Genomic DNA, 18661 nt, shown 5'->3' with positions numbered 1-18661 from the left:
CATAAATGACTAGCTTTTCATCATCTGTTGATACTAGAAGTTTCCAAATAATTTTTTTCAATATGCCCTCTGATATTATTTGAGAAAAATTACTAATGGGCCCCCAGTCTCCTACAATAGATGATTTGTGGGGAGATGTATGTTAGTTCAATTAATTTGACAACTTATATAAATGGCTGCTAGTAAAGCAGATTCTTGATCTCTTGAAGATCCAGGGGAAGAAAAAATAGTTTTCATGTATTCAGTGAGGATACTTTTGTGATTAGTCACATGGAGTGGATCCCTGTTGTAGAGTTTAGCTGGCTGGAATTTGAACTTACTCTAATATAATATGGTAGAGTAAAATATTTTGACCATCTGTCATTTATGAGATATTGGTCTATATATAGTGTATCTTTCATTCCTTTTTTTTAAAGAGGGAGATATGATCTGTATTTAGATTCATGGTGATTATAACATAAAAGAAACCTTTTGTTCATGAGAAGCAGAGATGTCCATATGCTAAACCTTGACAGAAACATTTCCTTTGTATCTTTATTACAATAAAGACATGGTATAATATAGTGGATATCTGCAGTATACATATGAAGTGTATAATCTACAGCTTTCCTTTAATAGGTACAAATGTAGTAATATTCATATGGCTGGCCTTATAAAGTCCTGAAGGTAGCCTTTGGAATTCAATGCTGTAAAATAAATTGCATAGGGGATTGTAAATAGAGACTATGTGTGTGGCTCTAATAATCTAGCAAGATGCATGAAATTGAAACTTTCTTTTTCTTTTTTTTAAAGTACAAAGCCATTGAGGTATATAATTTTATTTTAAGTTTAGACTTCCTGAAAGATGGTAACATATGTCTTTTCCTACCCAGAGGCAAGATATATATTCCAAAAATTTGGATACTTCCCATTGCATTACATTTAAATGAAAATAATCCCTTTGTATATAGACAGTAAAAGTAAGCGAAAAATATGACACATTCCATTTTTTATGATATCAAAAACGTTTCCAAGGTAACCTTATTAAAATGATGATACCACAGTCCCTAACACAGCATCAGGCTCTAATGCCAAGGGATGGAGAAGGCAGGCTTCATCCAGCCTGTAGTTTAGGCGCTCTTCTTTTCATTGCCCAGTAAAATGCACAGCAGCTTTCCTGGCTTCTTTAGTTTTGGCATCTGCAGTCTCTTTGGCTCTGTCCGTCAAGTCATTCACCACACTGTCTACCTGGGACTTCTGCTCCGGGAAGAAAGGAGGGATGATGCGCCTGTGGAGCAGTTCCACCTGTTAGAAGGGCTTGGGGCCACGCGTCACAGCAGGAAGCCGCAGTTTAGCATGTAGTGGAAGGGGAACCGCGCCGGGAAGAGGTCAGAGAAGAATTCGGCAATGCTGAACACACCATACACCACCTGGGGGTCAGCCACCGGGTGGCACCTGCTTCATTGGGATTCTCTGTGGCTTTAATCGAGATGCAGGCTGCGTAGCCAGATCTTATCAGGTTGCAGAGGAGAGAAGCTCCGTTACCGAACACCGGGTACAAGGCCACCAGCCTGATGACATGGAGCGCGATGTAGCCTCGGTTCGGTCTTGGCCTCAGGCTTGGCAAAGAGGTCGGTCATGCAGTTTTCTCTGTGCAGGAACCGGTGGAACCTCTGTCCCAAGGCCGCGGACATGGCAGGGACCGTCCGGCGGCCGCCTGGGCAGCACCTGGAGAGGGTGCTGCAGAGCCGCCTGGGGGTGGGGGTGGGGCGGGAGGTGACTGGCGGAGCTGGATGGGCGTTGGTGGGCAAGGCTGAACATTTTCTGAATTTCTTCACAAAAATTTAGAAATTACCAAAGGTGTTTAGGAAGGGTGTTTACACAAAAATGATGCAGAAAACAGGTGATTTGAGGGTTAAATGTTTTTATAAATTAATTTAGCAAAATGGCTAAAATTAGTTAATTGCATAAAGAGTCCTGGAGACAATGAAGATACATAAAGATGTCATGTTGTCACATAAGCAAAGGTGATCTGTGGATAATTGACACAAATAAGTTAAGCCTGAATATATTTTTTCTCTGCATTATTTTGTTCATTATTGATATTAGATTGGTTATAAATATTAATCAAGTTAAATGAACTGGCTGAGTTTGTTTACGCTGGACCTTCTTACGTCCTAAGTACCCTTCAGGATGCAACTCAAGTGCCACTACCCCCTAAATCTTTTTTATACTTTTTAAAAAATATGTATAGTCTGATTGTACAGTATGCCTAACTGGACAGATTTATGATGGACTTGTTTGTATCATATGCATAGTTGTATTACAGTTGGCAAACTACCCTAATTCAATACAATTCAATAACACAAGGACTTTATAATAATTACCTTACATAGTTAAAGATGGAACTTAAGGCCAAGACTCATGTACTCTATCCGGAAACCTAGTAATCTTTTCCTTTTACATAAGTGAATGATGAATATCTGGGTGGCATAGATTCATTCAAAACTGAATGAGTCTTAAAGGGTCAGAACAACATGGTAGAATATTACTGAGACATTGAATGCCTTATTTTCAGAACTTCTCAAAAAGGGCTCTACTTGAGTATATGTCTGTATCTGTGCAAGATCATGTCCATTGATATTTTTTTCATTGTTACTGAGATATGGGTTTTATTGAATATCATTCTATTGCTTTTTACTACAATGCATAAGTAGAATACCATTTTACCACATCTGTTTTCTACCAGTCTACCTGTGTAATAACTCATCAGTTGTTCAAAATATCATACATTTCAATTGTGAATTATGATACTTCATTTCCATATCCCACATTCAGTACACAGATATTTCAGAGGGACATTGCTGCCTCCATTAAGATTCTTCATCTCTGTCCTGGAATTTAACCTATCATTGAAATTACAATTATGTGTAATGAACAAGCTAACTGTTCAAGCATGGAGACACGAAACCTCATTTGTGATAATGGAATTTGACTTGACTTTTTTCCTCTCACTTTTAATAATATCATAATGTTGATGCATCTGAATGTAATTAGCATAAGCAGTCTTAAGAAACACTTTACTGTGCCAGAATCCATGGGTTAGAATTTTGATTATTATTGTTTTTCCAGACATTGACTTTTGAGGCCAGGCCAAATGGATTTCTGGTTCTTCAACTGTACTAATCAATATAACTGGCAGTGTTTGTTTTCAAGATTAATTTTATGACCAGATTTTCTTGTCTTGGTGACAAGAATGTTATATTTCTCTTCTGTGTCTATTGAAATGGACTGACTTATTTTTGGAGAACAATAGAGGGTAAAAACTAGAAAGCAACAAGGGAAAAATTTCCTTTTCCTTGGTTTTACTCCTCCTACATTGGGGATTGGGAAATTGAGTTAAAAATAAATGTTTCACTTCCCCACTGATGAATTATTTGTGTGAATTAAAAAGGCAAGTAACATATAATATGGAAGATTAATCTCCAAAGTAATGTTAATTCAAAAGAAGTTTGGCTAAACTGTCTTGACAAATAACTAATGATTGAAATGTATTTAACCGAAGCTGTGTCCTAGTTATATAAACATAGCAGCATATCAGTGGACAATATTTTATGTGGAAGTATACTGGTAAAATTTAAGTCAGGATCCCATTTGAGGGATCCTGGTCATCAAGCCTCCATTGTCTCAGGAAATCTCTGAGATCGGTGTATGACAGCCTATGTTTCGACTCTAGTGCCCAGTGAACTTGCTGACAACAGCAGTACTTCCTCCTGCATAAGTGACCAATACCTTTCTCGCTAGTTGCCATGTTGGCTAAGAGGGTAAATCTGGACTGAGGTGTGTTTATGGATCTTATCATCTCAAATACAACGTAGAGCACTGTCTAAAAATTATTGCCATATCCTCTCTTTGTGGATGTGTATAATTTTTGAAGATAAATACTTCATTAAACATTATTTTTTTGTTGTACAGTTTTTCTTTTTTTAGACATTGAGAGCCCCAAAGAACTGTGTGTAGGTATGAGTCCATGTGTGTGTTTGGTGTCCTTGTGAGTATTCTTACGGGGAAGAAAGGAAAAAAGGAAGGAAGGGAAGGGGAAGGTGGGGAAATGGAATAGTATGTATTTTGAAAAATTTTCCAGCTTCTAGAGGTGGTCTGCATTCCTTGGCTCAGGGACCCTTCCTCCATGTTCAAAACCAGTGACTTAGATTCTTGTTTCCTCTGTGACTTCTGCTTTTATCCTAACATTTTCCCTCTCTGATTCTGATCCTTCTGCCTACCTCTTATAATTACCCTCATGGTCACATTGGGTGCACCTAGGTAATTCAGGAAAATCTTCTCATCTCAAAATCCTTAAATATAATCACACCTGCAAAGACGCTTTCCAATGTATCATTCACAGATTCCAGGGATTAGAATATGGACTTTTGGGGGCTATAATTTAGTCTACCACACATAAAGCTACTGTAGATATTCCAAAGATGGTGCAGTAACTCATGAGTACCAATTCATTTTCTTGCCAATTTGTAAGTTTCTTCCTTTTCCCTCTGCCATCTTTAAAATTTTGGTCTATATTCTCATGATTGCAAGATGACTGCCATAGCAGGAGATATAACATTTGCCTTTAAGGGAGGAATAAGAAGAAAGTGTGAAGGCAAGTTCTTTTCTTCTTATTCAGAAAGTGAAGCTCTACACATGAAATTCCCTCTCTATCTTATAGGCCTACACTATACAGAGCACAGGGATACCACTAGCTGCAAAGGAGAATAGAACTTTAGTTAGTTCACCTTTTAGTCTCTCTTTTTGAAGATAGCAGGGAAAAGAGAAGATTCAAAATGGGTGTTCAGTGAATCAACTTTCTATTGGTCAGAATGTTCAGCCGCAAATTTAAGCAGAGAAATTTATTATAGAATATCAAATTATAGACTATTCAAAAAGAGTAAAGACCTAGGGTTACTGATTGCAGAGACTAGTGATATAGCTAGGATTATATCTAGTACCCCACAGGACTTTCTAGCAAAAACGTCACAGCTGCTCCTGTCCCATGTGGGTACTGGTCATTCATGGATCTGGATTCCAGAAGACCCATATTGCTATCCCCACCACAGCACATGCTAAAAGATGTCCCCATCAGTGGCCACTCACTCATATTGCTTTTATCTGCATCCAAATCTCAGGTGCAGCTGAGTCATGAAACCTGGAAATATGTCCATCTATATCTGCAAAGGAGGCTGGGGAATGTAAGTCTCCAAGGCCAGGTACTTCAGAAAGCAGAGCCTGAGATGAAGATTAACATGCTGCCATTTTATTTGAGAGGTACAAATTTAGGAGCGATGTTAGAAAAAAAGTGGAAGCAGAGAAGGTGCTTGATGCATTTCTGTGTTGGTTCCTACTTTGCACATGTGTCCATTGGTTTATTGTTGTTCTCCAGAGAAACCGAAAAGAGGAACTGATGCCCTTAGACGGGAAAAAGGAGGAGAAATTTATCTGTGGAGTTTCCTCTCATATCCATTCCTTATTGGCCAGGTCAACCTCGCAGTGGGCCAGCTCCTTCAGTCATCAAGTTGTATGATTCAGCCCACTTGGTGGCTGTTCAGGAAGCTGGATCCCACTCCTGGCACTGTGGCATTTCCTCTGAGCATGTGGAAAAGCAACGTAGGCTTGATAGTTTTAACATGTCAGTGATGTGGACCATGTGGGCCAGCACTTCATCTCAGGGCAGTGACAAGGACCAGCAGTGGATAGTGCCTTTAGAAGGAAGGAGACAGTGTAAGGAATCTAAAAATGCATGGCAGGTTTTCATCCTGTAGAGTAGGATTTTTGGTTTCTGCTTTGGGAAGGCTGTTTTCATAATGTAGGGTATTACCGTGACGTAGGAAAGGTCTTTATGAGCTAGTGGACAGCTCTCAGGTGTCTATTACCACCAGTCATACCTTATCACTCAATTAAAGTGCATCTCCTATGTCATTTCCTTGACAGCCCCCTAGTTTGTTTGTTTTTTCCCTCTTGATAGAACTTACACATTTTAAGCTCCACAATGGCAGTATTGCCTGTGTTTTGATCGCCATTGCACACCTAGGAACTTCAGCAGACTGTAAGTTTGTGTACATATTTGTTGATTGGATGAGTGAGTGAGTGAATAAATACAAGATAGCAAATAATAAACTAAACAGTGAGTGGGTATTGTGGGGATTACGATAAACAAAACAATCTTAGACTGGAAACATTTTTACAAAAGAGGTGGGATCTGGGTTAGGTGGAAGCGTATGGCTTTAACAGAACAGCGAAGAAAGCCGTACATAAAGATTCTTGTGTGGAAATACTCTTAGTTTGTTCACAGAGTGGTGGAGAAAGCAATGCCCTATCAAATGTCTTGCAAACACATTTACACTATAGATGGATTTCTGCTGATCTCTAATTATTTTCCTGATTTAGAGGTCCACAAAACATTGACTTGGAGAGACTTAGGCCTTAATTCTATCATGTCTAAATCTCTCCGCAGAGACATTTTCCTTCAGTGACCTGGGAAGCTGAACTTTATTAATTAGATTAGTGGCACTTTGCTTTTTCAAACTGAAACAGGATCCACTGGCCTACACTTGCTAGAGTTTTATAATCTACACCATCTAGTTTGTGGTCATTGCCGAAGTATTTGAGCTAACCCAGGGAGACAGGAAGTGACATTAGAATTCTTTCTGTTTAGCCCTGCTTAGAGATGTAGTCTGAGATAATAAAAACAGTGCATTTTTTTTTTTCTATATCAGAATACATCTTCTGTGTAGAGCTGATGTGTACAAAGAGAGGCCCAAGGAACTTTCCAGTCAGTAATGTATTTCTTGGGCACTCAGTATTTCAAAGGAGCCTTAGATTCAATTCATTTGCTCTCAGCTATTTTCTTGTTAATGAGAGAGTGAATCCTACAAACCTTAATCCCATTTATTAAAATGCCAAAGCAATCTGTATCTTATATCAAATAATTATATCTGAAGTAAGCTTAGGGAATTTAGTCATTTATCCAGGGTTGTTTTTCCCATAACAAAGTCTCTAAATAGAATTATCAAGTCTATCAAATGTTAATTTGTCAAGAAAAACAGAATAGCTAATAAGGAAAATTAGATTTATATTGTAAATAGAGTATTATCCTGAAGGCTTCCATGTGCTCAAAAGCAACTGACTGAAATATGACTGAGGGAAAGTCTTAGTCAACTAAACTACAGTCATTTTCAATGTATTCCAGAATCTTGCTCTAGGGAGTGCTCTCCCAAACACCACAACTGCTTTTTAGGTTTTCTGTGGGATGTACAGATAATTATAGGGGCAACCATGACTCTGGGATCCTGACTGTTAAAAAACAAAATACAACCGAGTAAAATTTAAAGATCTTATTGGCTTTATTCAATGATGCAGGAACCAGGTAGCATTTCAAGGCACTGTACAAAATGAGAGACTTTTATAGGCAGAAGGGAGTGGGACCAGCTAGTTATTATAGAGTGCCTTTCCTTTAGGGGAAGACAAGGCTGTGGAAGGCATCTTACATTAACTAGTACTAATTAGGTGATTCCTGATTGATTGGTTTAAGATTTTATTTCTGAGAAAGCCAAAGACACTGTAATTAAGTCTCAGTTTGGTGACATGGGGTTTAGCATAAGTAACTCAATTGGGGGCGTTTTTAACTGGTCCTCAGCTGCGACTGTCTTCCACAGAACATACTCCCATTCAGGTACCAGATGGGGAAAGGGGTCTTCCTGGCTCTCTTGGCCACTGTAAGGAGGGAGAGAGCTGAGAACACAGATTCTGTGCCTGCACAAGGGCAGATGCCAGCCTGTTGATAGGATTTCCAAAGATTCTTGGGTTTTCAATGGATAAAGCGTCACATGGACCATTTTTCCCTTAGAGAGTGGATATCAACCACATTGCAGTAGATGCTTCGTTCTAATGCACTCCATGGACTTTGAGGAATATGTGGGCATTTGCTCCATAGCCCATGCTCTCTGAACTCTTGTTGTCCTCCACTGCCCATGTCTCTTCTATAACATTACCCAAGTGAAGTATAATTTTGAGAACTTGGCCTGAGGTGCACCTTGAAATTGCTTTTGTGAAAACCAGTCTCTGTGATTTACTTTGTTTTCAAATCAGATTTGTTTTGTTATTTAAATTTGAGGATGGGGACTGCAAATATTCCCCTGCATCCCAAAGGGGACAGGAAGAGAGAGGGGGTGTTTCCTAAAAGAATGAGATTAGAGAGAAAGCTGCTGACACAAGGTCACTTTCTATGGGAAAATCAGAAAACTTCCTTGCGCCCCTCGTTGGCCCCTAACTGGCGTGATTAGCCATGGAAGAGTGGCTGCATCAGCCACTTCCCTTTCCTCTTGTTTTCAATGGAAATGACCAGAGAGTGAAAAGAGCTTATAATGTGGCAACTGCCCAATCTCAATCCAATAACCTTGAACACCTGCAAGTTAGTGGATTGGAACTTTGGTTGTTGGAAAACCAATGGAAGGTCTTCCCATTGGGATGTGCAAGCCTAACTCGTTCTCACTGTTCCCTTCCATACCATGTCTGATGCCCATTGTATCTCTTATGCTTGCCTTCTTACTCTTCCATGTTCTCTCAATAACTATTTAGGAACAACGTTTTAAAATTTAAAAGGTTATATATATATATGTATGTATAACCATTCTACATAGCTCTCTAGCACTTGTGTCCTCATACCTCTTACAGGAATCTGCTTTTTGACTTTTTTTTTTTGTTTTTTGGTTTTTTTGGTCAAATTGTGATTGAGATTGAGGTGTTATGTGGTTGAGCTACATACTTTTCTGGCATTAAAATTATTTTGAGATTTTCTGTGAGGTTTTCTATAGGATTGATTATATTAACATTATTATGATAGAGTGAGTTACAAATTGAAAGCAATGGTCCCTGTGTGGTTTTCCTGTTGTCTAAAGTAAGGGAATTAGGCTTAAATGGAGGCTGCAACCAGTCTGTTTGCCTGTCCCAACCTATGCTGTCAAATATTATTACAGAAAAAAGGGGGTAACTGAAGGCTAAATCAGGGGTGTACATTTAATCCACTCTCTTTGCTGTGACAGTTGGCACAAAACATGTATATTGTGTGAACCTCAATTTCTTTATCTGTAAAATGGTGATATTAATCCTTTCTTCATTTCTTGGCTTTGAAGATGAGATTTTTAAAAAACAACATGTGGGAAAGTGCTTTTGAAACTCCAAGACTATAGAAAATATGAGGAACTTAACTTACGGTAACCAAGAGGGTGGTTGTTTATGTTAAGTGTACTAAGTCAAGTCTGGTTTACTCCTACCAAAGACGATACTAATTCAGACTCTGGATGTGGCTCTATCTTTACTTTTCTACCACCTTAATATTTACTGTGAAACCAAATACAAAAGGCTATATTGCTAAACATCGATTTACTTTGTCTTCCAGAGGTAAGGTTTTGGGCTTCTGGGAAATAGCAGGAAAAACTATGTAAATTATATTTAAATCTGAGCTCTAATATATAAAATGAGGATTGCATGAAACAAACTTAAAATCCTTTTTAAGGGAAATATACCTTGCTTTCCAAACAGAATGTAGCATGAGGATTCATTTTCAGTGAAGTACCACAGCATGAAAATGCACGCAACCATTCCTATTCAGCTGAACATTTTTCTTCTACTCCCTAAGCTCATACTTTTTTCAGCTAAGATTTTGGAGGCAGGGGAAAGGGAGTTACTATTTGCTGAGAGCCTCTAATGTGATACAATAGAGGATGCTTTGCCTAGGCCATCTCAGTTAGCACCAACACACATGTTGAAGAGTGGTCCCTAATAAGTCGCAAACTTGGGCTTTAGCCCTAACTTCTGTTCTTACTCCGTGTGGTACTTTTTAACGTGCTATTCACAGATACTATTTTTGGTAGAGTTCATTTCCTAGTTTTAGAGGGGTCAGAATAAGTAACACCATTTCTTTCACCTCTTTTCTTCAGTGCCAGCCTAACCTACATATTAGTGAGCATGAAGCTGTGAAACAGTAAAACCTCAGGCAAACCAGCTCCAAAGGGCATTATCAGAGAGATTATAGACTAGGGATTCACAGTAACTACCTCAGAGTTTGCAGACTTCTGCACATGGAGGTAATATGTTGGAAAATTCTCTTTCTCAGTAAAAGCCAAAAGTAGGAAAGAATCCATCTCATTAATAAAACTTGGGGTATTTCAGAAAGACAGAGTTGAGAGTTGCAATGTTATGTTAATAAAGAATTATCATTCTTAAGATATAATAGGCAGCAACTTTTTTGGGCAAAAAAAAGTAATCAAAGAAGTAACTTTTTAGAAACAGTGTTACAATAAGACCCTGTTTTTTTTTTTTTTTTTTTTTTCAGCAGTAACAGATGGACACAGATTTCTCCGGAGTTGTTATTAAGAGCCTTTTATCACAGAAGCAGTCATTTTCATGTGGTCCCGTGGAGGAACAGCAGCACCTTGGAATGTAGCCATTCAGGTGAGGGCAGAGTTAGAAAGCAAGAACCACGAGACAACAGAAAGAACTAAAATGGGAGACTTCCCCCTGTGAAACCAGTTTCTCTAATTCCTTTATGAGAACTGTTTAGAAGTTAATAACACCACTTCACATTACATTCATTTTAATCTTTATATGAATATTTATGTCTAAATTAACAATACAGGAAAATTACCCAGCTCTCATTCTGTATTGTCTCTCTCTCTCTTTCTCTCTCTCTCTTTTTTTGTTTTTATATGACTCTCAGTCAAAAAACTTCCTTGAAATACATTCAGACATTTGGGTCTGAAGGGCCTGTGTTCATTGCCTCAGGCACAGTGCGGTCGTCTCCAGGGATCAGGTAAAAAACGGTGCTCTTTACAAGGTGCTACTGGAGTAAGGCTTGGGCTGCTCTGCTAGACTTGCCTCCACACCACGCTGTGGCTACCTAGCACCAGAAAGCGCTTGGATTATTAACTGTTAGGAGCTTCTGAGTCACTCAGCTGTTCAGGATCAATGAAGTGTCCTGAGTCTCCTTTCCTAGGAGCCTTCTCTGACCATGGAGTGTGGTGGGTCTGAGACGCGCAGGCCAGGGATGTGAGGAATTAGTGCCTCGGCAGTGACTGTCAGCTAGTAAGAGCGGGGGCTGGGGGTTCAACACTCCAGCTTTCTTGCCATCGCTGGGACCATTCTGAGCAGCGTTCCACAGAGCTTCTCAGAGGCTCTCAGTAAGACTGAGCCCAGGTTCCCACCGTGGTGATCTCTCATTGACGCCCTGCATTGCTTCCTTCTCTCTCTGTTTTACTTCCCTATTCCTTCACTGCCCTCCCTGGGATCACTTCCTGAGAAACCGCTTGCGCTCAAATTCTTGCCTCAGTCTGCTAACCCAGACAAAGAAAACCACCTGGTTTTTTTTTCTACCTAGCATGCAGAAAACACTTCCCAAGTTGAAGGAGATTTTTGAGAGATCATGTTTAAAGAGATCTTGTCATGTTTTGTCACCAGGGAGATTAATGATTGGGGAATGTAATGGAATTGGGCCAACAACCTGGGAAAGATGGTGGAGCTAGGACCCAAAGGCCAGTGACCAGAAGAGTCAAATTTCCAATAACACGTACTTCATATCAGCCTTGTACCTAACACTGTGTTGTGTGTGTGTATGACAGAGAGAGAGAGAAAGAGAGAGAGAGAGAGAGAGAGAGAGAGAGAGAGAGAGAGAGAAATTGGGCACAATGCAAAGCTCTTTCTGCTCCAAAAAATTGGGGTAAAGCTTAGCACAGCGGTGCCAGCCAATTTACATCAGGCAGGTGGTGTGAAAATATACCCCTGGCGTATTTCTATTATACACAGTAAGCATTGAGACCACACTTTGAAGCTTACTCTGAAATGAGACCCAGATATATGAGATAAAAATCTATAAAGCCTTCCTCTTCTATGATGATACCTTAAATTTATTTTGTGTTTGTTATCAAGAGAGACCCTGTAATTTTACTTAAAAAAGTAGTGATTTGACCAAAATATTAGGTAAACCAGTGCTTTATGAATTTTTAAGAATGGTTTAATTTTTTTTTTATTGTAAATCTGCTTTAGAAATGTTTGCTACAACAACAGTTGTCTTACAGAGGAAAAAAAAAGAAAAAAGGTATTTAGGTGGTCTGAAGACCTTTGGGAAATAGTTACTCCTGGAGGTAAACACCATATTTCCAATCAAATTATAGTGAAGCTTTGGCAATTGGCAAGGAGGTGAGACCCCCTGCCTTATGCTAACTCTTCTATTTTCTGGGATTTCAAGACTTATCCCTTTTCTCTCAACTTCAAGCAGTAGAATGTTTTTAAACCATCACATATCTAAATTACCATGAAGAATCCTATTTTTAAAAGTTCATTTTTTTTCTTTAAACTAAGGAATTTACCTATTTCTTCTTTCTTCTGCATGAAAATTAATTTTGGTTGTTCCTTCTGATGTCACCAGTGAAGAAATATGAAGTTTGTGCACTTTCATTATTAATGGGTGCACAAACTAAATTTAACAGCAATAATGTAAAAGAAATTATTTTTCCTAGCTACCTAAACAATTGGATTTATGTTCGTACATGATGTTGTTCACAAGAGATAAGACTTAAAAAACTAAAACCAACTGTAACAAAGGACTTGATTAGAGATGACAGTTGTTTGGGAGTTTATTTTTGTGGGACAAAGGCAAGTTTTTGATTGTTTATTTTATAGTTAGAGAGTTTACATTAAGGAGGTATTCATGTCTCCATTTCTTTCTTTTTGCTGTGACACACTTCCTGGATATTTCCAACCACTCTGTTTTTGCAAGACCATTTAGCATTCTAAAGAGGTTTCCTGCCTAATTCAGCTCCATCCACCGATTGCCATAGAAACTCTTGATATCCTTTCCTCTTCCTGGAATCAGACATTGGCTCCGTTTCAAATAGGTTTTTTTTCTTGGCACAGAAAATAGAGCAAGTTTCAACAGTAAAATGTATTCTCAGTGAAGGAGACTGTTCAGGATGACCCCCTGGATGGAGAGAAGCCACAACACATCGCTGGGGAACTAATTTACCAGTTAGAAACAGGTGGCAGCATAGTCCAAAGCCAAACAAAGTGATGTCTGAATGATTTTTTAAACTTGATTGAAAAGGAAGTATAAATCATCTTTTGCTGTATGTCAGCCCAGCAGTCAAAACAAAGCAACCAGTGATATAGTTACCCTAAAATTTTATGAGATTGAGTCAATCTGAATTTCTCAAGGCCTTCTGGGAGCAGGTTAATTTGGTGAATGTGAACAGCTGGGTTGGAAAAAGAATTTGTATAGTGAACTTTAAAACAAAGATCCACTCATTGACTATGGATTTTATTTTAAAAGTGTATTTTTTGAGGGACATCAAATACGTTATTAGATACATTGTGCCATTCTATTAAGATCTATGCTTTGATACTAGAATCATATTCTGGGTTTATTCACTCATATTTGAAAATTTTAAAAATAGAATTCAGAAGGCATAGCTAGTCATAACCATAAGGAAGAGAGGCAGGATTATGCCTAGTATGTTTTTCTCTATCCTCTATCTAAGTGTATGTGAGAGAAAGATTTAATTGCATGACTGTATGTATAGAAGTATTATACATGACTGTCTCTATATATTGCATACAGAAATGTGGTTATCAGAAGGACAGATTGATAGAAAAAAAGTAGGGCAATACTGGGAAACAAAAGAATAACTTCTCTAGAGTAACTGGTGTTATGTTGTTATTTCTCATATTATTTCAATTTTGTATTTCCTTGTAAAAAATAAGCAAATCGCAGTAAGATATATTATCCCAGCTGGAAGGAAATTTTGTTTCTCAAAGACATAAAAATGAGAGGAGTCAACATTTTGGTTCCTTACAAACCTTGATTTTATCAGCAGTTGTTAATTGTTTCTTTTAATGGCTTGAAGTTTGTCTAACAATCACTGATCATGAATTTTTATTTCTCCTGCCTGAAGTAATAAATGTATTTTATTTTCCTTTATCACAATCTATTTACAAGTTGGGAGCCCCCAAAAATTTATTTATAAAAAATTGTGTGTTTATTCTTACATGTTTACACTTCAGTCACCTTCAAAGTACTCTCCATTTGATGCAATATACCCATCAAGATGTTTCTTTCCACAGCTCAAAACAGTTTTTGAACTCATCGATTTTGATGCCTTTTAGTGCTTCTGCCATTTTTTGTTTCACCTCTTCCACATCAGCAAAATGTTTCCTTTTGAGGACTGTTTTCATGGGGGAAACAAACAAAAAAAGTCACTTGGAGCAAGATCTGGGGGACAGGGGCGGTGGGGCACAGGGATCATGCCGTTTTTTGGTCAAAAACTGCTGAATGTTCAGTGTGGATTAGGCAGGTGCACTTGTAAATCGCCCATCATGCAATGGACAAATGCGTTGAAAGAGTCTTCAAAAAAAATTCATTGAAGCCAAATGCAGCCTCTCACAACACCAGATGGTATGCTGATACATGTGGGTTCCTAGAACGCTCACCTAGTAGGGGCAGCCTGTACTACAATGGGCCCACCCTCCAGAAGATAATGTTTTTTGGGTCCTCCCTCATACATGTCTAAAAAATGCATTATTCTAAAAAGTTTATTGAAAATTGAAATCGCTCATGAGTGGGGAGCACTTTTAAAAAGAAATGCATATTTAGAAAATCTAGAAAGAATAATAAAATAATTTTATAGATTCTGCCATGACTGGTTTGGCTCAGTTGGTTGGGCATTGTTCTGCAAGGCAAAATTTTGCCGGTTTGATTCCTGGTCAGGGCACATAACTAGGTTGTGGGTTTGATCCCTTGTTGGTGGGTATGGGAGGCAACAGATTGATATTTCTCTTTCATATCAATGTTTCTCTCCTTCTCTTTCTTCCTTTCTTCTCCTCTCTCTAAAAATAAATAAAATCTTTGAAAAAACACTTAAAAATAATTTTATAGATTTTGAATATTGAAAGTGAAAGATTTCAAAGCCTAGTTTATTATTTTTTGGCTCACTTTGATGATCCAAATTAAGAAAGTATATGATTACTTTCAAATTCATTGTGGCCTTAACTGCTTTGTTGAAACTTACAGCAACTTGGTCTTAATACCTCATCATGACAAAGCAGTAAATAACTCTGGCCACCTCTGTATACTGTTCTCTGTCAGCATCATTTACTCTTAGCTATACTGTACACAAATAAAGCTTCTTTTCACAACTTTGTTATTTTTGTTAGAACAAATGCCGAAGTGTAAATTACGTTCGTACCCGCTCATTCCTGGAATGGTTTCTCCCAACCCACATCCCTTTGTCCTGCACTGACAATTTTGAGCACATACCAAAGAGTGCATGATGGAAATCTCTGACGTGGTTTTTGCAGTCGTGAGAGGCTCAGAGAGCAGCGATTAAGATCTAAACATTGACCTGATGTTTCAGTGAAGAATTCAACTTTATGAGCCCCTTCACCAAAATTAAATTATTTTTTATTTACTTTCTTTTTTTGATCTTTGCATACATTAATATATTGTTTTTGTTGTTGTTTTAGAACCTGACTCTTCAACTACTGTGTGAGTTCTGAGGAGATGGGAGCTTTCCTGTGACCTATTTTCATCCTTTGAACCTTGCTTGGCAACTTGCACACACATTATTGTCCCTGTTTATAAAACACACAAACATTATCGCCACTTAAAAACCAGACACATACCAATGAAGTGATCCTTTACTACCCAAAAAGTACTTGCTGAAAGTGAATATACCCTGACATGGAAATTAAATTTCTGGTTCTGGAGAGAGCAGGGTAGGACAAGAGTGATGAGAAATTTTAGAGGTGTAGATTTTAGCTCCATCTGAGGAAGAGCTTGGCAATAAGTAGTCATTGGATTCCTGCTTCATGCCAGAGGAGTTTCCTTCCAATCTCTTGGATGGATTTTGGGTATCAAAGAAGAGATTATTGTTTGTTAGAGGCCTTCTTTCCTTTCCTCACTTCTGTCTTCTCTGACACCTGTCTTTGCTTTTTCTTCCCTTTCTTTTCTCTTTCCCTTCCCTTCTCTTCTCTGCTCCTACTGCTCATTCATCACACATGTATGAAATTTCTATGATGTGTCAGATACTTTGATCTTAATCTAAAGAGCTGTAATTGTTAGTTATGTGAGGAAAGGAATCGTTAGTGTCCCAACTTTTCCTGAAGACTTGCCTCTATTTCTTTCACATTCACATTGAGAATTTTAGAGCACACAAAAGCTGAGAAAACTAGCAGTGCTGCTTCAAAGATCAATTTTAGAAAGAGAGCAAAGGTTTCTTCCCCATTTCCTATACATCTTTCTTTGTTACTGTAAGTAAAAAGGCATCCACAAAAACAATAAAAGATGGACAGTGGGGTTGAGGTAAAGCATTTAAAATGGATGCACATGCCCAGCCATCCCATCCATTCATGTTCTTCCAAAAGAATGAAAAGGATATAGAACAGAAAGGCAGAGTAGACAAAAGTTTCTTTGTTTATATAAGAGACAATCCAGTAGGATAAGAGTGTAAATATGTACTTACCCTTTACCCTCCTTAGGTAAAGAAGCCTCTGAAGCACAGACTACAGTTTGCTTCCCTCCCACCTTCCTTTTCTCCACAGTAACAGAAATTTTAGCTAGCATTTGGCCACTCAGAATAAAGACTACGTATCCCAGACTTGCTTGCAGCAAAATGTGGTAATTTCTCTATGTTCCAGTCAATATGATGGAAGCTGACTATCCTATGGTAGTTTTTGAGCACCTTCCTTAAGAGATCGCTAATCTCTCCTGTTCTCCTCTCCTCTCTTTGCTTCCCTTCCATCTTACTACCTAGAATGCAGATGCTGCTGTCTAAGACTGTGTGCACAAGGTCCTACTCCAGCTATGGCAGAATGGCAGCTACAAAGAACCCAAGACCCTGAAGACATCATGGAACAGAGCTGCCATCACCATCCCAGATTGCTTCCCTTGAGACTTTTGTAGAAGAAGAAATCTAGAGAGCAGTAGAAGGAATCTAGATATAGCTGTGTGTAGATATGAAGAAGAAAATAAAATGAGTCTTCTCCTTTCTACATTCTGGGAGAGTGCATCATTATGCCCTTGAAAGTCCAGCGGGAAAATTTTAGTAAATATTGATAATGATGACCGTGAACTACACATTCTCTGGAATAGTCAATTAACTATAATGTAATTAGGACAAAGCTCAAAGGCCTAGTCAAAGCATCTAGCCAGCCCTTCAAATGACGGCTATGGTAAGAGGTTGCTGGGGAGGTAAGGTACAAGGACTTGTTAGACCTCTGTACTCTATGACTATGATAAACATTAATTCATTTGCCCTCACGGATGGTACTTCCAAGTCTATCACTGATAACAATCAAAATCAGTAGTTCCATATACTGTGGGTTTCTTTTACAATTACCAAAGTCATAGAAATGCAACACCTAAAAATGATACGTTTTACATATATGAGCTCAATCATATTTTAGTTAGCCAAATTAAATGGCATTTTTCATGCCATTTTCACAACGTAAACACTTTCAAACATTTTACTAAGAAAACTGCTTTCAGACTGTAATGTTTACAGCTCTCCATGGTCAGGTTTTATGCACCAACACAGTCTTACTATTAATAGAAACTTGTTGCCTCTGTGAACCCACAGACACATACATCATGGTCCTTCCTTGCCTCAGGAATTTTGCTCTTGATGAATGGAAATTCTTCTTTGACCCTTGACCCAAGATCTTCTTGACCTGCTTCTCAGACTGATACTACATGGATGACCCCAAGTACAGAAAAAGGAGAGGTGGCTGTTGTGTAGTGGTCAAGTACATGGGCCCTGAAGTTGAACTTCTTAGGTTCAAATTGCATTTCCATCAATTACCAGCTATGTTTTGGCAAGTTAACTAATAAGTCATAAGTAACTTCAGATGTTCCTTGACATAATGAAAATAAGAATATCTGCTTTACAGGTTTCTTGGAAAGATTAAAAGTGATAGCAGATGTAAAGAATCAGACATTATATTAAGCCTTCAGTAAAAGTAGTGTCAGCATTATATAGCCTATAATTATATACTGGTGTATCAGTCAAGGTTGTTGATTATAGGCAACAGAAACAGAGTCTAGCTAATTTATGCAGAACTATATTGGTTAGCTCATAGAATCAACAGGACATATTCTTTGGCAACTATCAGTTTATTCTCCATATCCATAGATATGGAGTCTGTTTTGTTTTTTTTTTTAGTTTGTTCACTTGTCCTGTTTTTTAGATTTACTTATAAGTGAAATCATATGGTATTTTTCTTTCTCTGTCTGTCTTATTTTATATGGCATAATACTCTCTAGGTCTGTACACATTGCAAATGGCAAGATTTCATTTCTTTTTATTCCATTGTATGTGTATATGTATGTGTGTGTGTGTATATATGTATATCACATCTTCATCCACTTATATATTGATGGACACTTAAGTTGTTTTGATATCTTTGCTGTTGTAATCAATGTTACAATGAACATATGGGTGCATATATCTCTTCAAATTAGTGTTCTCATTTTCTTTGGATACCCAGAAGTGAAATTTCTGGATCATGTGGTAGTTTAATTTTTAATTTTTTGAGGAAGCTTCATACTGTTTTTCATAGTGACTGCACCAACTTGCTATTCCATGCC

At 38.1% G+C, this 18661-nt stretch overlaps 1 pseudogene; it reads right to left on the bottom strand.

Annotated features, from left to right (window-relative positions):
- Positions 1-1023: 1023 nt before the first annotated feature.
- LOC129063053 (receptor expression-enhancing protein 5-like) lies at positions 1024-1673 on the bottom strand (annotated as a pseudogene).
- Between the last annotated feature and the right edge of the window lie 16988 nt (positions 1674-18661).

Source organism: Pteronotus mesoamericanus, unplaced genomic scaffold, assembly GCF_021234165.1.
Source record: "Pteronotus mesoamericanus isolate MK-2021 breed Mesoamerican mustached bat unplaced genomic scaffold, CSHL_Meso_final scaffold_85, whole genome shotgun sequence".
NCBI classification, from domain to species: domain Eukaryota; kingdom Metazoa; phylum Chordata; class Mammalia; order Chiroptera; family Mormoopidae; genus Pteronotus; species Pteronotus mesoamericanus.
This window is presented reverse-complemented; position numbering and strand designations above follow the sequence as displayed.